Source organism: Quercus robur, chromosome 3 (genome assembly GCF_932294415.1).
Source record: "Quercus robur chromosome 3, dhQueRobu3.1, whole genome shotgun sequence".
In the NCBI taxonomy this organism is placed as follows: domain Eukaryota; kingdom Viridiplantae; phylum Streptophyta; class Magnoliopsida; order Fagales; family Fagaceae; genus Quercus; species Quercus robur.
Window position 1 is genome coordinate 24,452,033 of NC_065536.1, and position 14,931 is coordinate 24,466,963.

Below are 14,931 nucleotides of genomic sequence, written 5' to 3' on the forward strand. Positions count from 1 at the left end.
CGGGTTGAGTTGACCCGTATTTTTCAAACAAGTTTTTTTTTTTTTTTTTTTTTGGAAATAGATGCAATCTGTCAATTGTTTATGAGTTCCTTAACTGTGATTAGATTCTCACTAGTGATATTGTTACTAATTACCACTAAATACTTGACTTGATATCCAAATTTGGTGCAACTCTTGTTTCAGCTTTCTAGAAGCTAATCTTGGTATAATCTTTAATCTGTTTAAAGTAGGAAGAAAAAATAAAGGTGGCAAGTAAAGAATGACAAACTATAATGTAGTACATAACATATTAAGTAAAGAAGAATAAGTAAATATTTTATAAGAATTACACCTCAATCTCAATCTATTCAATGTTGGTAGATTTGGCAAAACGGGCGGGTCGGGTCAATTGGGTCGCGGGTCAAAACAGGTCACGGGTCAAAACAAGTCATTTTTAAATGGGTCAATCGGGTTGCGGGTTAAACGGGTTGGGTCAGAAAATTCTGACCCTTTTTACCATGTCTACTTTCTCCACTCATATTTATGGTAGAGCTTACAATAAATGTGAGAGAAAAAATCACAATTTCTCCATACTTGAGAAGTACCTAAAAATTTTCCCCATTTATGCTTATTTTATTTGTAGTTTTATGGATTTAAAGAGTAATAGACATTCTTATTTGAAAACAAGCAAATTTGAATGCAAATATTGTGATTGATATAGTGACTAATGGCTTTTTTATTTATTTAAAAATATGCATATTATAATTGTTTGATAATTTTATATACATTATAAATTGCAAATTACACCCCTAAAGTTTAGGGGTGATGGGATTTTACACCCTAAAGTTTCAAATTTTAGATTTTGTCTCCTGAATTTTGGGGTGTTTGGATTTTACACACTGACGTTTCAAAACTTGGATTTTACCTCTTAAAGTTTAGGGTTGTTTGGATTTTACACCCCCAAATTCTAAAACTTTAAGGTGTAAAATCCAACCACTCCAAAACTTTAGGGAATAAAATTCAAACACTTCTAAAATATAGGAGTAAAATCCAAATTCGGAAACGTCAGGATGTAAAATCCAAACATCACCAAATTTTAGGGGGTAAAATTCAAATTTTGAAACATTAGGATATAAAATCCAATCACCCCTAAACTTTAGGGATGCAATTTGCAATTTACCCTATTAGTTATTACTTTAGTATTGTGAAATTGATTGTACTTGCTTTTTTTTTTTTTTTTCAATAATTTATACACATGAGATATAAATAATCTTAATGTTGGCGAGGTAAAAAATATTAAAATAACTCTTTTGGAAAAATAATTTTTCCCCATTTTGGCAGATGGTAGTATAGAAAGCCAAAAAATTAGGGATTAATATTCTCGAAGGGTAGTCTTTGATCTTTATTGAAGCCATGTAGGCCCAATCGGCTGGAAAATTCTTAGGTACTTCTGGAGTACGGAAAAATGGTGCTCTCTCTTCTCACATTCATGGTGGATCTCACTATGAATTTAATAAGTGGACCCCACCATGAATATGAGAGGAGGGAGCACAATTTTCCGTACTTCAGGAGTACCTAAGAATTACTCCAATTGGCTTTCATTGACTGGGGATAAAAGGCCTATCATTTTTTATATCCAGGCTATTCTAGAGTCTCTGAGTTCCTAGTCAGCCCACTATCTATTATGAGACTTTACAAAAATGGCGCTAATAAATTAATAAATTTCTTAAATACCGGGGTGTTACATCCTCCCTTTCTTAAAAAATTTCTTCCATTGTATAAAAAAAAAAAAAAAAAAAATTATTCCACAAAATTGTATGCACAGTAAGAGTTTTACCTTGTGACATCTGTTCCTGATGATAACTTCTTATCATCAAACTAAGACACCTATCGGTTTTTGCTGTAAGCGGGGATTGAACCACAGATCTCTTATTCAATCATCAGAAATTTTACCTGTTGAGCTAATTAGAACCCAAAACATGAGTAAGTTTTATTCAACTTAAATACGTGATTTAAAAATAAAAAATAAAAGGTAAATTATAAATTATACCCCTAAAATTTGGGGGTGTTTGGATTTTACATCTTGAAGTTTCAGAATTTGGAATTTACCCCCTGAAGTTTGGGAGTATTTGGATTTTATATCCTGATGTTTTAGAATTTGGATTTTACCTTTTAAAGTTTGAGAGTATTTGGATTTTACACCCCTAAATTCTAAAGGTTTAGGGTGTAAAATCCAAATACCCACAAACTTCAAAGAGTAAAATCCAAACACCCCTAAAATTTAGGGGGCAAAATCCAAATTCCGAAACGTTAGGATATAAAATCTAAACACTTCCAAACTTTAGGGGATAAAATCTAAATATCCAAAAACTTTAGAGGTGTAATTTGCAATTTACCCAAAAAAAAAAAAAAAAGTTTTATTTAGATCTTAATTTGGGTGGAGTGAAGGTGCATATGGATATTTTGAAATGTAGGTAAGAATAGAGGCGGTAAACATAGGGTCTGATAGGGACGGAGCCAAAACTTGGAGTTATGAGGGTGACTGTGCTGCTAGCTGTGTACGGTGACTCTAGCCTCCGGCTTTGTTGCTACTTCGCTATTTAAGGTTTCATTTTTATGAAAAAAAAAAAATTTAAAGGGTTGAGTTGTTTGTTCTGGGTAAAATTGGTTTATTGAAGTTGTATAGATTTTTTTTTTTAATGGTCTTTAAAAGGAGGAAAATGTTAGTGTTACAAACTTTTTTTTATTTTTTTATTTTTTTTATACAAATTGCTGATGTGATAAGTGATTATTGATAAGTAAAAAAGTAATGTAAGTAGTGGGCCAAATGGGAACTAATAAGATATTGTTACATCAATAGTTTGTAAAAATATTGTAGAACAATTTGTAACTATAGCACTACTTTTAAAAGAATCAATCATATTATTAAGGGGGCAAAGTGTAATTTCATAAAACAAAATTGGTAAAATTATTACCTATGTATATACTAATATATAAATATATATATATATATATATTTTTTTTTTTTTTCTTTTAAATTTGGGGGGTGGGGGTGGTGGATTTTCCCTAAGTCAAAGTGTGGCTCTATCCATGGGGTTTGATATTGGAATTGCTTAATAGTCATTTAACCAAAAGTTCAAATGAGTTTGAGCTACGAGAATATGGCCAAAACATGCAAATTCAAGTTAAATTCAAATCAGGGATAAATTCAATTTATGAAGCTTCTATAAAATGATATGATGATGCATAAAATCATTAGCGAGTTGATCGGTCACATGCGCGCCAATTAGGGTACCTAAAATAGAAAAAAACTTATAGAGAGCACCATTAGGGTGCCGGCCAAAGACCTTTCGAAGGTTAAGTTAGTAATAAAAAAATCTCCAATAACTCAAAAGTATAAAAATTAGGAAATTTCATCTACCTTAAGGGAGAGGGGGTCTGGTGCTTATATAGTAGTATAGGATTGACTGAGATCCTTTGAATGCGGGAACTTTCCTTTTGGAGAAGATTTGGAGTTAAGACCTTGGGATTTCAAAGTTTCTCTTTCCATATGGGGAGGATCTAAAACGTGTAGTAGGGTTTTCGTGGTGCGCAAGTTATTTCCATATAGGGATGCATAAGTGGGGAATATATAAGAGTTTGTGGGACCCAATGTACTCAACCGTTGGTATGCATAACAAAACATCTGGTTCATACTCAATCGTCCGTATAGCTCACGTACATCCATCCATCGGGATCCTTCACTTCTCAAGTCGTGCCACACTTGCCAACCATTCGTTGGTTTCCATGTGCATGCCATCTGTTGGGACCAAACGCGTGGTATTTGATGGGTCTTTTGTGAAGCTGACGATTGTTTCGAGATGATGGTTTTGTCGGGTATTCATGGAGGCGGGGTGAGATGTCTATCTTGACAGGTCGATGAGTTAGGAAATATTTATGCAGATAATACACCTATCATAATCATTTAATTAATTGGACATGGTCAATTGATTGTGGCCTATATACAACAAGGGTGGTACGATAGAAATTCATTACTTTTTATTATTATACTACAATACTAATTGATTTTTTATATAGGTAGAATTTGAATTTCAAAGCTTTATCCATTATTAGTCGCTAACCTGTGCATCGACTATTGTGTATGTAAATGTTAACAATTCTTTGTTTCTTCCTCTTTGATTGTACATTAGGATTCTAGTCTCAGAATTTTCTATCATTGATATGAAACATTAAATTACATAATGAAAAATATAAATCAAACTTAAATTAAAATTAAAATTAAGATTCCAATCCTTAACATCCTCAATTATAAATATATGAAACACAGATTTAAAGAACTACTTAATTAATATTTAAAATAAATTAAAAGACAACTTTAAAGTATTCTTTATATCTTCCTCCTTTGTTGCTTTGTAGTAGTCACTAAATAACTCCTTTTGTTGTGCAATTAATCTGAGTTGAATTGTCTCTGTGTTTTTCTAACATCTAATTTTGATTGTCAATGTGTTTTTCCTTTTGGTTATTTTGATAGTGTGCTTTTGCTGTTACGTGGACAACGTTGTAGTGTTGGAAAGGAAAAGAAACCATGGTGGCGAAAATTGTATGCTCTCTTCTTGTTTTCTTATGCAATTTTGTATATGGATTTTTATCATTAGCTTAGAGCAATTACATCAGTTTGGGCATAATTGTGCAAAATGAAAAAAACTAACTACTTTTACACAATTTGAGCAAAAAAACACCCACACCAGCTTGTGCATAATTGTGCATTTATGCACAATTGTGCATGGTTACTGTAACATGTGCATTTATTATTTTATTAATTTTTGTTCGCACCTTTTTTTTTCTCTCTTCTTCATGCACAACCAACGAACTCAGTTTTCCTCTCCTCATCTTCTTTTTCCTCAGATGCACACAAACAAACAAACAAACAAACACACCCACACCCACACCCACACACAAACACATCAACACAGAGATACACAAACACACCCACACACAAACAAACCCACATGGACAAACCAACAGAGAGACAGATCGGAGCTCGTGGGTCTTGATCGGTGCTTGACTGGAGCTCGTGGGTCTTGATCGGTGCTTGTGGAACGATCAGAGCTCGTGGATCTTTTGCTTGAACGAAGCTTGACCAAGATGGGTCTTGCCAGATCGAAGCTAGGGAGATCTGACCGAGAGGGAGATTTGTGTTGGTATAGAGATGGGTAGAGAGATGGGACTTGCTGGAGATCGGTGCTTGTTTGGAGATTGGGTCTTGTTTGAGGAGTGAAGCTATCTATGGAGATCTGACCGGGTATAGAGATTTGACCCGATATAGAGATGGATGGAGATCTAACCGGGTAGAGAGATGGATGGAGATGGGTACAGAGAGAGAGCAACAAATCAGAAAATGGGTAGAGAAAGAGAGAGGGCGCACGTATATAAAGTGGTAGTTGAGAGAAATAATAAAAAAATTGAGAAGAATGAATATTTATTGAAATATCTTGTAAAATAGATAAACTGATGTGAATGTTTTGTAAAAATGATAGTGTAAAATAGAAAAAGGTAGGTTTTAAGTGTAAAATAGACGGAATTTTATGCACAAGCTGATGTAATTGCTCTTACGAGTAATATTTTTAAAAATTGTGTTGTCAGGTCCTAACTCATGTTATTATTCCCCCTCCAAAAAAAAAAATAATAATAAAATAAAAAACTCATGCTATTATTATTATTATTATTATTATTATTATTATTATTATTATTATTATTATTTCCATAGGTTGGCCTTTATACGATGTGAAGATTCTTGCGATTGTGACGATGTAAATTCGTGTTTCATACCCCCACTCGCCCAGCTGAAGGAAAAAAACAAGAAATATATGATTTGTAGTTTTTGTCACAGTCCTATTAAATTCGTTTGAAAACACACAGTTTATGCTTATTTTATTTGTAGTTTGATGAACTTAATGAGGAATGAACATTTTTATTTGGCACTGCCCAGCAAATATCTTATAATTAAATAAATTATTTATCTAAAAGCTTATTATAAGGTGGACTACAATTTTCAATATTATATTATGGCTAACTATATACTAACCCATTAATTTAAGGGTAAATTATATAGTTGGTCCTTTTCCTTTACACCAAATATTAATTTAGTCTCTTCAAAAAAAGAAAAAAAAAAATCAATTTAGTCACTAACATTTTCAGTGACATGTTAATTTTGTTTCTATTGTTATTCATGTGATAGAAAAATCTGATATGTCAAATGGAATAATAGAAAATGATATTTTTTTTTCATACTACACCAACTACCAACTGTACAACCACATCAAATTAAAAAAAAAAAAAAAAAAAAAAAAAAAAAAAAAAAAAACCCACAAACTTTCTGTTTGCATGTGAGTTCTAGTACGTTTGGAAAAAATTCTAAAATCCCTAACTTTCTTAAAATAAATCTCTTCTATTACTTTGTTTGCCTCCCTCTGTTTGCAAAGGATCAATGGGGCTCTGTTCACGTAAATATATTATTCCTAAGAACATCATAAACATATTGCTGCAAAGAGAATTTGCCAAATTGAATTTAATTAGGGTACGTTTGTTTGGAGGTGAAATAGGGTGAATGAAATTTTTTTAAGAGAAAATGAGAAGGAAAACTTTTTTGGAGTGTGTTTGGTTGGGTGGGGAGGAAAGAAAATAAATAATAGGGCCCGGGTGTTTTCTTTCGGACCCACCAAAAAGTTTTTTTTTCTAAAATGGGAAAAAAACTGAAGGAAATAAATGGAGTTGCTTAATGGACAAAAGTGCCCATTAAGCAGCCTCAAAAAAATTTTTCCGCGCTTTCTTGGACATATTGCCTCTTCCTTTTTTTTTTCTTGGACGTTGCCATCTTCTTCTTCTTATTTTATTTTTTTTGATTTCCTGAGCTATGGGTGTGATAGTTGTTTTGTTTTGTTTTGTTTTTTGTTTTTTTGTTTTTTTTTTTGTTTAACTAGACATTTTTTTTTTTGGGACATGATTTTTTTTTAATAAATTGGGTAATTTTTTTTTTCTTTTGGTTGTTTGTCACTTTTTTGTTTTAGTTGACCATCATTTTTTAACAAAGGTATATGAGTAAATTTATATAAACTCACTTTTTCCATCCTGTCACTTTTCCACTCTCAAGTCCCAACCAAATAAAAATGAGAGAAATTAAAATATTTTCTATTTTCTACTTTTCCACCCTTCCAACCAAGCAAACCCTTAGTCTATCCAAGTAATAGGGTTGTATATAACAAGATGTCTAGTATTCCCGTCCGACTCAACTTGATTCGCAAAACCACAACAATACAAAGATCTGTAATTGGGTGGGGGTAGAAGACTCGCATATGTTTAATGTCCACTACCTAAAAATATGGGCTCATAATAATTAGTGGATTGTGGTAACTCCCTATTTCACATCTGCAAATAGAGAGAGAAAGTTATAGATTTTAGACTTTTCCCTAAACTTGAACTCACGTATGAATATGATTAGAAAATTTGAGTTTTTTATTTTATTTTATTTTATTTTTTATAAATCTGACGTGGCAATACAGTTGGTAGTTGATGTGGCATAGAAAATCATTTTTTATTATTCCATTTGGCACATCAGATTTTTCATCCAAGGGATAATGGAATTGATAAATTGACACGACATTAAAAATGATAAAAACCAAATTGATCCAATTGAAAGGATATAGACCAAATTGATACTTGGTGTAAAGCAGTGGCGGAGCTAGGATTCTAGTTTAAGGGGGGCAAAATGAAAATAAAGAGTTGAAGGCAAAATCAATTTCAATTTTTTTATTTAGTATAATTAAAAAAATACTTAACTAATTAATCAAATAATTTGATTAGCATATAAAATATAATGTAAGTGTTAAGTTGTTTCTTTTTTTTCCTCGTGCATAGCATTAGATTTTTTATTTTTTTTTTAAATAGATTGTATGGCGTTTTTATTTTTAAATCATAAAAGTATTGATGTTTATTAATTATATGCTATATTGTGTTTATCGTAAAAGCATTATAGAAGAATTAAAGAACGCAACATAAAAATTTTGGCATATTGGTTGGAGATGTTGTGATAATATACCATTTTTTAATTTCAAGATTACATAGAGTACATATAAGAATTTTTCTCTTCATTATATTAGACGAGTTTGAAATATTTTCAAAATAAAATTTCAGTTCAAAGCTATTATTACTAAAAATGATATTTTTAGGGGAAATATATTAAGCTTCTTGCTAATCATCAGCCAAGAAAAGTACATTACACGTAAAGCCAAAAGTGACAGCCTCGTAGCACAATATTACATGCAAAGTTGCAGAATATAGGCTTAAAGCAAACCGAAACATACACAAAGAAAATATAGGAAGATATATATTAAGGGGGTGTGGGTTTGGGTGATGTCAGGGGGGGGCAATTGCCCCCTCTCGAACCCCCCTAGCTCCGCTCCTGATGTAAAGGATAGAGACCAACTATATGATTTACCCTTAATTTAAACATTGATTTGAATGATGAGATGGATATTGGAAATAAATCTTAACTTAATTTTCTTTAATGATAATTACCTACATTCTCTAGTACCCCCCCTCCCAAAAAATAAAAAATAAAAAAAAGCTCAAACACTTTACTGAAAAATCATAAATTGGCACAATTTTGCTTGTGTCATCATATAATTTTGGAATTTGTCTAGTGCCTAAATAAATGTTAAAGATATCAAATTATTTTGTCATCACTTATTATTGACAGGAATTAATAAATAAAATTTTTTTAGTACACATATTATGTTATAAATGAATATATATATATATATATATATTTATTGTAGAAGACTTTTTAATTTATATTTAAAATTTTTTTCATAGTTTTTTATATACTATTATACATGGAGTAATGTTACAGTTGCAAACTATTTTATAACATTTTTATAAATTGTTGTTATGGCCAATTTTTTATTAGTTTTTATCTAGACTCGCCACTAATATTACTTTTTTATTTATCAATAAATATTTATCACATCAGCAATTTGTAAAAAATTTTCTAAAAAAATTTGTATCACTATCATTACTTTTATACATTATACAAAATATAGTATGTATAACGAATGTAGGGTCACGGTTTGGAGCCCAACCTTATTTGTGAAGGGGTATTGGCCTAGTGAGCCCAGTACAATAAATTTGTAGAGAGTAGGTCAATAAACTAGGCTCTAATGAATTGGGCAATGGTTAGAATGGATTTAATATATAATCAAGCAAAAGCAAGAAGAATTGACCCGAGTAAATTCACTCTCGACACGATTTGAGGAAGTAAGTCCTAATATAAATCAGTTGAACAGTTTACAAGTACAATTTTGATCGCTACAGTCCTTTTCTCTCTCAATTTTCCCCCTCCCCACTCCATGGAGGGTCTCTTCTATTATATAGTTCTCCTTAGACAATCTTGGCCCTCTACCTGTCGATCATCCAAGCCACCACTTGAGTACTTGTCCCATCGGACACCCCTCAGTCCCTCTATGCGTTGGTGTTGTCAATGCAACACTGCTTAGGGCTCTTCTCCACATTAATGTAGTCAGAAAGTTAGCTGCAGAGTATTCAATGCGGAGACAGTAGCCTTTCTTTTAGATATTTTTGAATTCTCATATCTCTTGCACCTTTACAATGTACGTCCTTATCAGTGGAACTTCTAAGGAGGTCACCTTGAATGGTGAGATATACTCTTGACTTATGCTTTGTTCATCCTAGGATACATTTCCCCTCGACCTGCCCTCCCCAACCATTTCATTTGTTGCCTACTCATAAGACTCTGAGCCTAACATTCTCACTCTTATTTATTCGTCTGCGCACCAACCAACGTCCTCGGCCAAGGCCCAAGGCCCAATATATAATTTTGGGCTCTTATCCCTACAACGAAAAATATTTAATCATCATAATTCATATCTTCACTTTTATTGGATCTGAAGATTAAATTACTCACTTAGTCATTGTTTTTATCTTTTTCCAGCTTTCCTTGATTCTTGTTTCTAATATCACTATCAGGCACCAAGAGGTCTCAATTATTAGTATACCTTGAACCCCTTCACACACACACACACACATTCAAACTTCAAACACGTTATAACGAAGGATCAATTTTTTTTTTTGCTAGAATGGACCCATGGCAAAGCTTTTCAACAGTTTCTTACAATATTTTCCTTGCTTCTTTACATTGCCTGTGGTAAGCAGTAAATAGTGAATCTCTTACTTTTTTCTAAGCAACTTCTTCTATAACGGCCCTACAGCCTCTTTTTTTATTTTTTATTTTTATTTTATTTTAAATAAATAAAGATACATTTTTTTTCCCTTCACACTTTCCCTTTATTCTTCCTTGAATGCACTTTGCCTTTCTACCTCATATTTTTAATTTCTTGAGTTATACTTCTCACTATATTTTTTATTTTTTATTTTTTATTTATCCCATGCTTGTTCACATTGCCCTATAGAAATTAGTAAATAATAAATATCTTACTTTTTAAAATCTAACTTCTTCTATCTAGCACCCGTACAACTTTTGTTTTTTTCAATCCTTTCACACCTTCCCTTTATTCTTGCTTGCTGCAACTGTGATGCGTAAAGCTCTGCTATTTTGTCACTCCAATTACTTCCTTAATATTGTAATGGAGTGCACTTTTGGTGAATTGTGTTGTGACCCTTTTCAACTTAGACAAATTTACCCCCAAAAGTTGCTTCGATTCTAGGGGATGTTGTTTTGATTGGTGAAAGTTTTCATAATATTTCTTTTATCAGTGTTCCATTACAGTGTAATAGAGCTGCTCTAACTCTTGCTAGTGTTGCATAAGAGAATGAAAAGATTATTATTTGGCTTGAAGAATGCCCCTCTTTTCTCTTTTGCCATTGTACAACTTGATTATAAATAAATACATCAATTATTGTTTCTTAGTCCCAAAAAAGAAGTTTGTTTAATAATACTTCATTTGGAAGTCTATTTTAAAATGAAAGTCTTTGAAGCAAGAAAAAAGAGTGTAGAATATTATGGCTACATAGTTTTTCCTCCACAAATACTTGACATGGGATGGGGCAACCTTTCCCTCTTTTATATATATATATATATATATATATATTTGGTAGTTCTAAGCAATAAAAAGAAGTCTACATGAATTTAAGCTAGTTTAATGATTTTTTTTTAAAAAAAAAATTATGTCGAATTGATATGAATCTGAATTCTGTTTACATGAAAAATTTATTAATATCTTGACCTATTGATAAAAATAATCATCATAAAATGGACAACATTGATCCAAATCTACTGTATCTTAAAAAAAGGTTGGTGCTATAGCTATGAGCAAGAAAAGTACTTAAGCATGTAAGAAAAGCCTGAATTCTTGTGGTGGCTCATAGTGATTGGCGACTAGTGTAATCCTATTGGATTGGGTGGAGCCTTCAAGCAGGGACCTTAGGATTTGGATAATTTGAGCTAAAGCCTATATGCTTTATGCGAGGATTGCGTTAGGTTGTAAAGGCTAGCAATGGACGTCATAGAACATTTTGATTTTCAACAAATTAGCATTCTACGCATAGAATAAAGAAGAAAAAGTCTAACAAATGATTAAAAGTACATTGTTCTAATCCATGGAGTGGAGCCTCTGTGCTCTGAGACATTTACGATTTTCACACATTATCTATGCTAAAGATACTGAGGTGGGCTAGTCTGGTTGTTGGCAATAAAGAACATCTTGATCTTTTGTGGATAACTGCTGAGTCATCATCATATATCTTATCCTTATAATTTCTAAAAGTTAGTATTATAGACATAAAAAATAAAAAATAAAAAAATAAAAAATAAAAAAAATTGAAGAAGGTAATAGTTAAACATAAAAAGAAAAAGTACATGAGCATGTAGTCCGTGGAATTTGAGTAATTTTAAGATCCTTCTCCACGATTATTCTCTGTGAAGAATTGTCAAGACACTTCAGCATATAGGTCATAGTGAATTTTCACTTTTGGCATAGCTTTATATAGAGCTTCTACTACCCATTATCCTCATAATTCTTAAGATTTTGTGCCCATGTTCAAGTAAAGTGGGTTGAATGGAGCGTGGATCTCGACCTTATGTCTCGAGGATTGCGCCTTTCCAATTTGAGGACAGTCATCCTTCTTTACTTCATTTATAATTAAGAATCAGTTTTTATTTTATTGGAATTGAAAGTTTTTTTGTTAAAAATATTATAAATATAAATAAAAATTAAATAAAATAATACAATAATAAATAATACTAAAACGTACAACGAAATATATAAATAATAGTAAAAATAAACTAATAGTAAAATAAGTTAGTTTTTTAATTTAGAACTAAATGCATACTAAAGTAGCGTTTGGATTCAGCATCCAAGTCTCACGTTTTGCGTTTTTGGCTTTTTTTTTTTTTTTTTTTAACCAGCGCCTCTTGCACTGTTCATGGGATATAAATAGTGCATTAAGACAAATGAACAATATCTCAGCAATGAACAGTAACTTTTTTATTGTTTTTTTATTATTTTCAGTATTCAATTTTTAGTTTTCAACCAAATAAACAGTATCGAAACAGACCCTAAGTATATGAGATCTTTTGGACAAATAATAGGAGACGGATTTTATCTATTAGTTGCCCCCTATTCCAAGGTTATTTGTCCATTCGACTTGGACAAGCTTTGGAATGCCAACCAATAGAACCCCATTTTGCAATTGGATATCAATGAAGGGTAAAAATCATCGTTTAAGTCATTTGATGGGCAAGAAATTAATTCCTAAATATATAAAAATTGAGTTTAAATTCTATAAAGATTCCATATAAATCTCATATATTTACACACGTATTTAACATCGTACCATATAAGTTTTAAACGGTTTGCCACTGCCTATGAGTTATGCGCAACAGCGCAAGAAAAGAACTTTGAACACGTTAGAAAGCCAAACATCGTACTTCGTATTGTTACTATTGTACCATGCATATTAGTTTTAAAGGGTTTGCCACTTTGCCTATGCGCGCTATGCGCAAGAAAAGAACTTGAACACGTCAGAAAGCAAAAATCGTATTTCGTAGTGTTGATCTATTGGATTGGGTGGAGCCTCCAAAGAGGGACTTTGAGATTTAAATAAATTGTGCTAAAGACATTGTGCTTACGCAAGGATTACGCGCAGATGCAGAGGCTAGCAGCTGACATCATAGAACATTTTGATCTTTTGATTTTCAAGAAGGTAAGGGTTTGCTGCATATAGGATTACGTGGCAGTAAAAGATTATGTACATGCTAGTATGTGGCAAAACCTTTCCTCTCTTGAAAATCAAAAGATCACAATTCTCTATTACGTTAGTAGGTAGTCTCTACAACTATACGCAATCCTTGCATAAGTACAATGTCTTTAGCATAATTTATCTAAATCTTAAAGGTCTCTCATTAGGGGCTCCACCCAATCCAATAGATCAAAACTACGAAGCACAATGCTAAATACTAAATTTTAGCATTTTAGCACACCCAATACTAAAATATATGTTCCATTGAAAGTGCCAAATGCTACATATTTTTAGTGTTAATTGCAATGCAATGCTACTAGTAGGCTTTTGGTACGTTAAATTAGCATTTGGCGACTCAGAGCACTAGTATGGGGGTTGTAAACACCCCCAGTTGCTATTTTACAATCTAAGTCACCCAAAACCCACTCCATCTGGGTTTGTAAACTTAAAAAAAATTGCAACCTATATATATATATATATATATATTTTTTAATGTGGTTGTGTGTGAAGAGAAAAAGAGAGTGGGGAAAAAAAAGAATAATACTTTTTATAATTTTATTAGATAGTTTATATTATTTTATTGGGTTGTATGTAAAAATAAAAACTGAGATTTAGGGTGAATTGTAAAATGGGTTGATAAAATAGATAAATTAGTGTTTGAGGATAAAAAGTATATATATATATATATATATTTTTTTTTTGCATCTCCGAATGCTAATGCTCTTACACAGCCAATACTAGTGCTCAAAGGATCAAAAAGTACATTATTCTTTGCTAAAAAAAAGTACATATTGTTCTAATCCATGGAGTGGAGCCTCTGTGTCTGAGATATTTGGGGCTCGTTTGGTAATATTGTTCTAGTAACGTTGTTTGTATTTTTTGAAAATACGTGTGAGTAAAAAAAAAATGTGTGGAAATATATGTAATGTTGTTTAAATATTGAAAACTATTGTTTAAACTCACCAACCAAGCATTCCCTTGGTTGCACTGAGGTTTGAGTGGAAGGGAAGATAAAGAGAAAAGAGTAAAGGAAGGAAAAGACAAAATAACTGGGAAAGAACATATTCTCCATGTGTGTTTGGATGTGGATTGTGTCATATAATTACCAACTCATGTGAATTTTGACAAATTTACCATTAGATATTTATTTTCTTTTTATATTTACCATGCTTGCAAAGTTTCAAAAAGATAAAAAATAAATAGTTATGTCATCAATTAAATATTTAAATTTCAAGATTTTGTAGTCTAAAATTATACATAAAAAATAAATTTATAGATCAAATAGTTAATAATATTTGATTGATATGAAATTTGACGTGTATGTTAATAACATAAAGAGCATGTAATGCGACAGTTAAATTTTCAAAATATGTAAACATATTAATTTTTTAGTGATAGTTGTAGCAATTGATTACAACCAAATTTGTAGACAAATCTTGTCTATACTTTTGTACCACTAAAAACAAATGAAATTCATATCAAAAAAAAAAAAAAAAATGTTAAACTAGAAAGTATTTAAAATCATTATCTGGCGCTGTTCAAAGAGTCAATGGAGATATATTGTAGACTTGTAATATTATAAGATGGACCAAACTTTTTTTATTTTTTATTCTTTACTTTTTGGTTCAAACAATGTACATTAGCAAGAAAAATTATTTAGTATTTTCATAATTATTATTG

The 14,931-nt window shown here is 31.5% G+C and overlaps 1 protein-coding gene across 2 annotated transcripts in view; it reads left to right on the plus strand.

Annotated features, from left to right (window-relative positions):
* Positions 1 to 14,931, plus strand: part of LOC126717557 (uncharacterized) — a 185,028-nt gene that overhangs the window by 140,494 nt on the left and 29,603 nt on the right. The gene's annotated exons all lie outside the window — the stretch shown is intronic.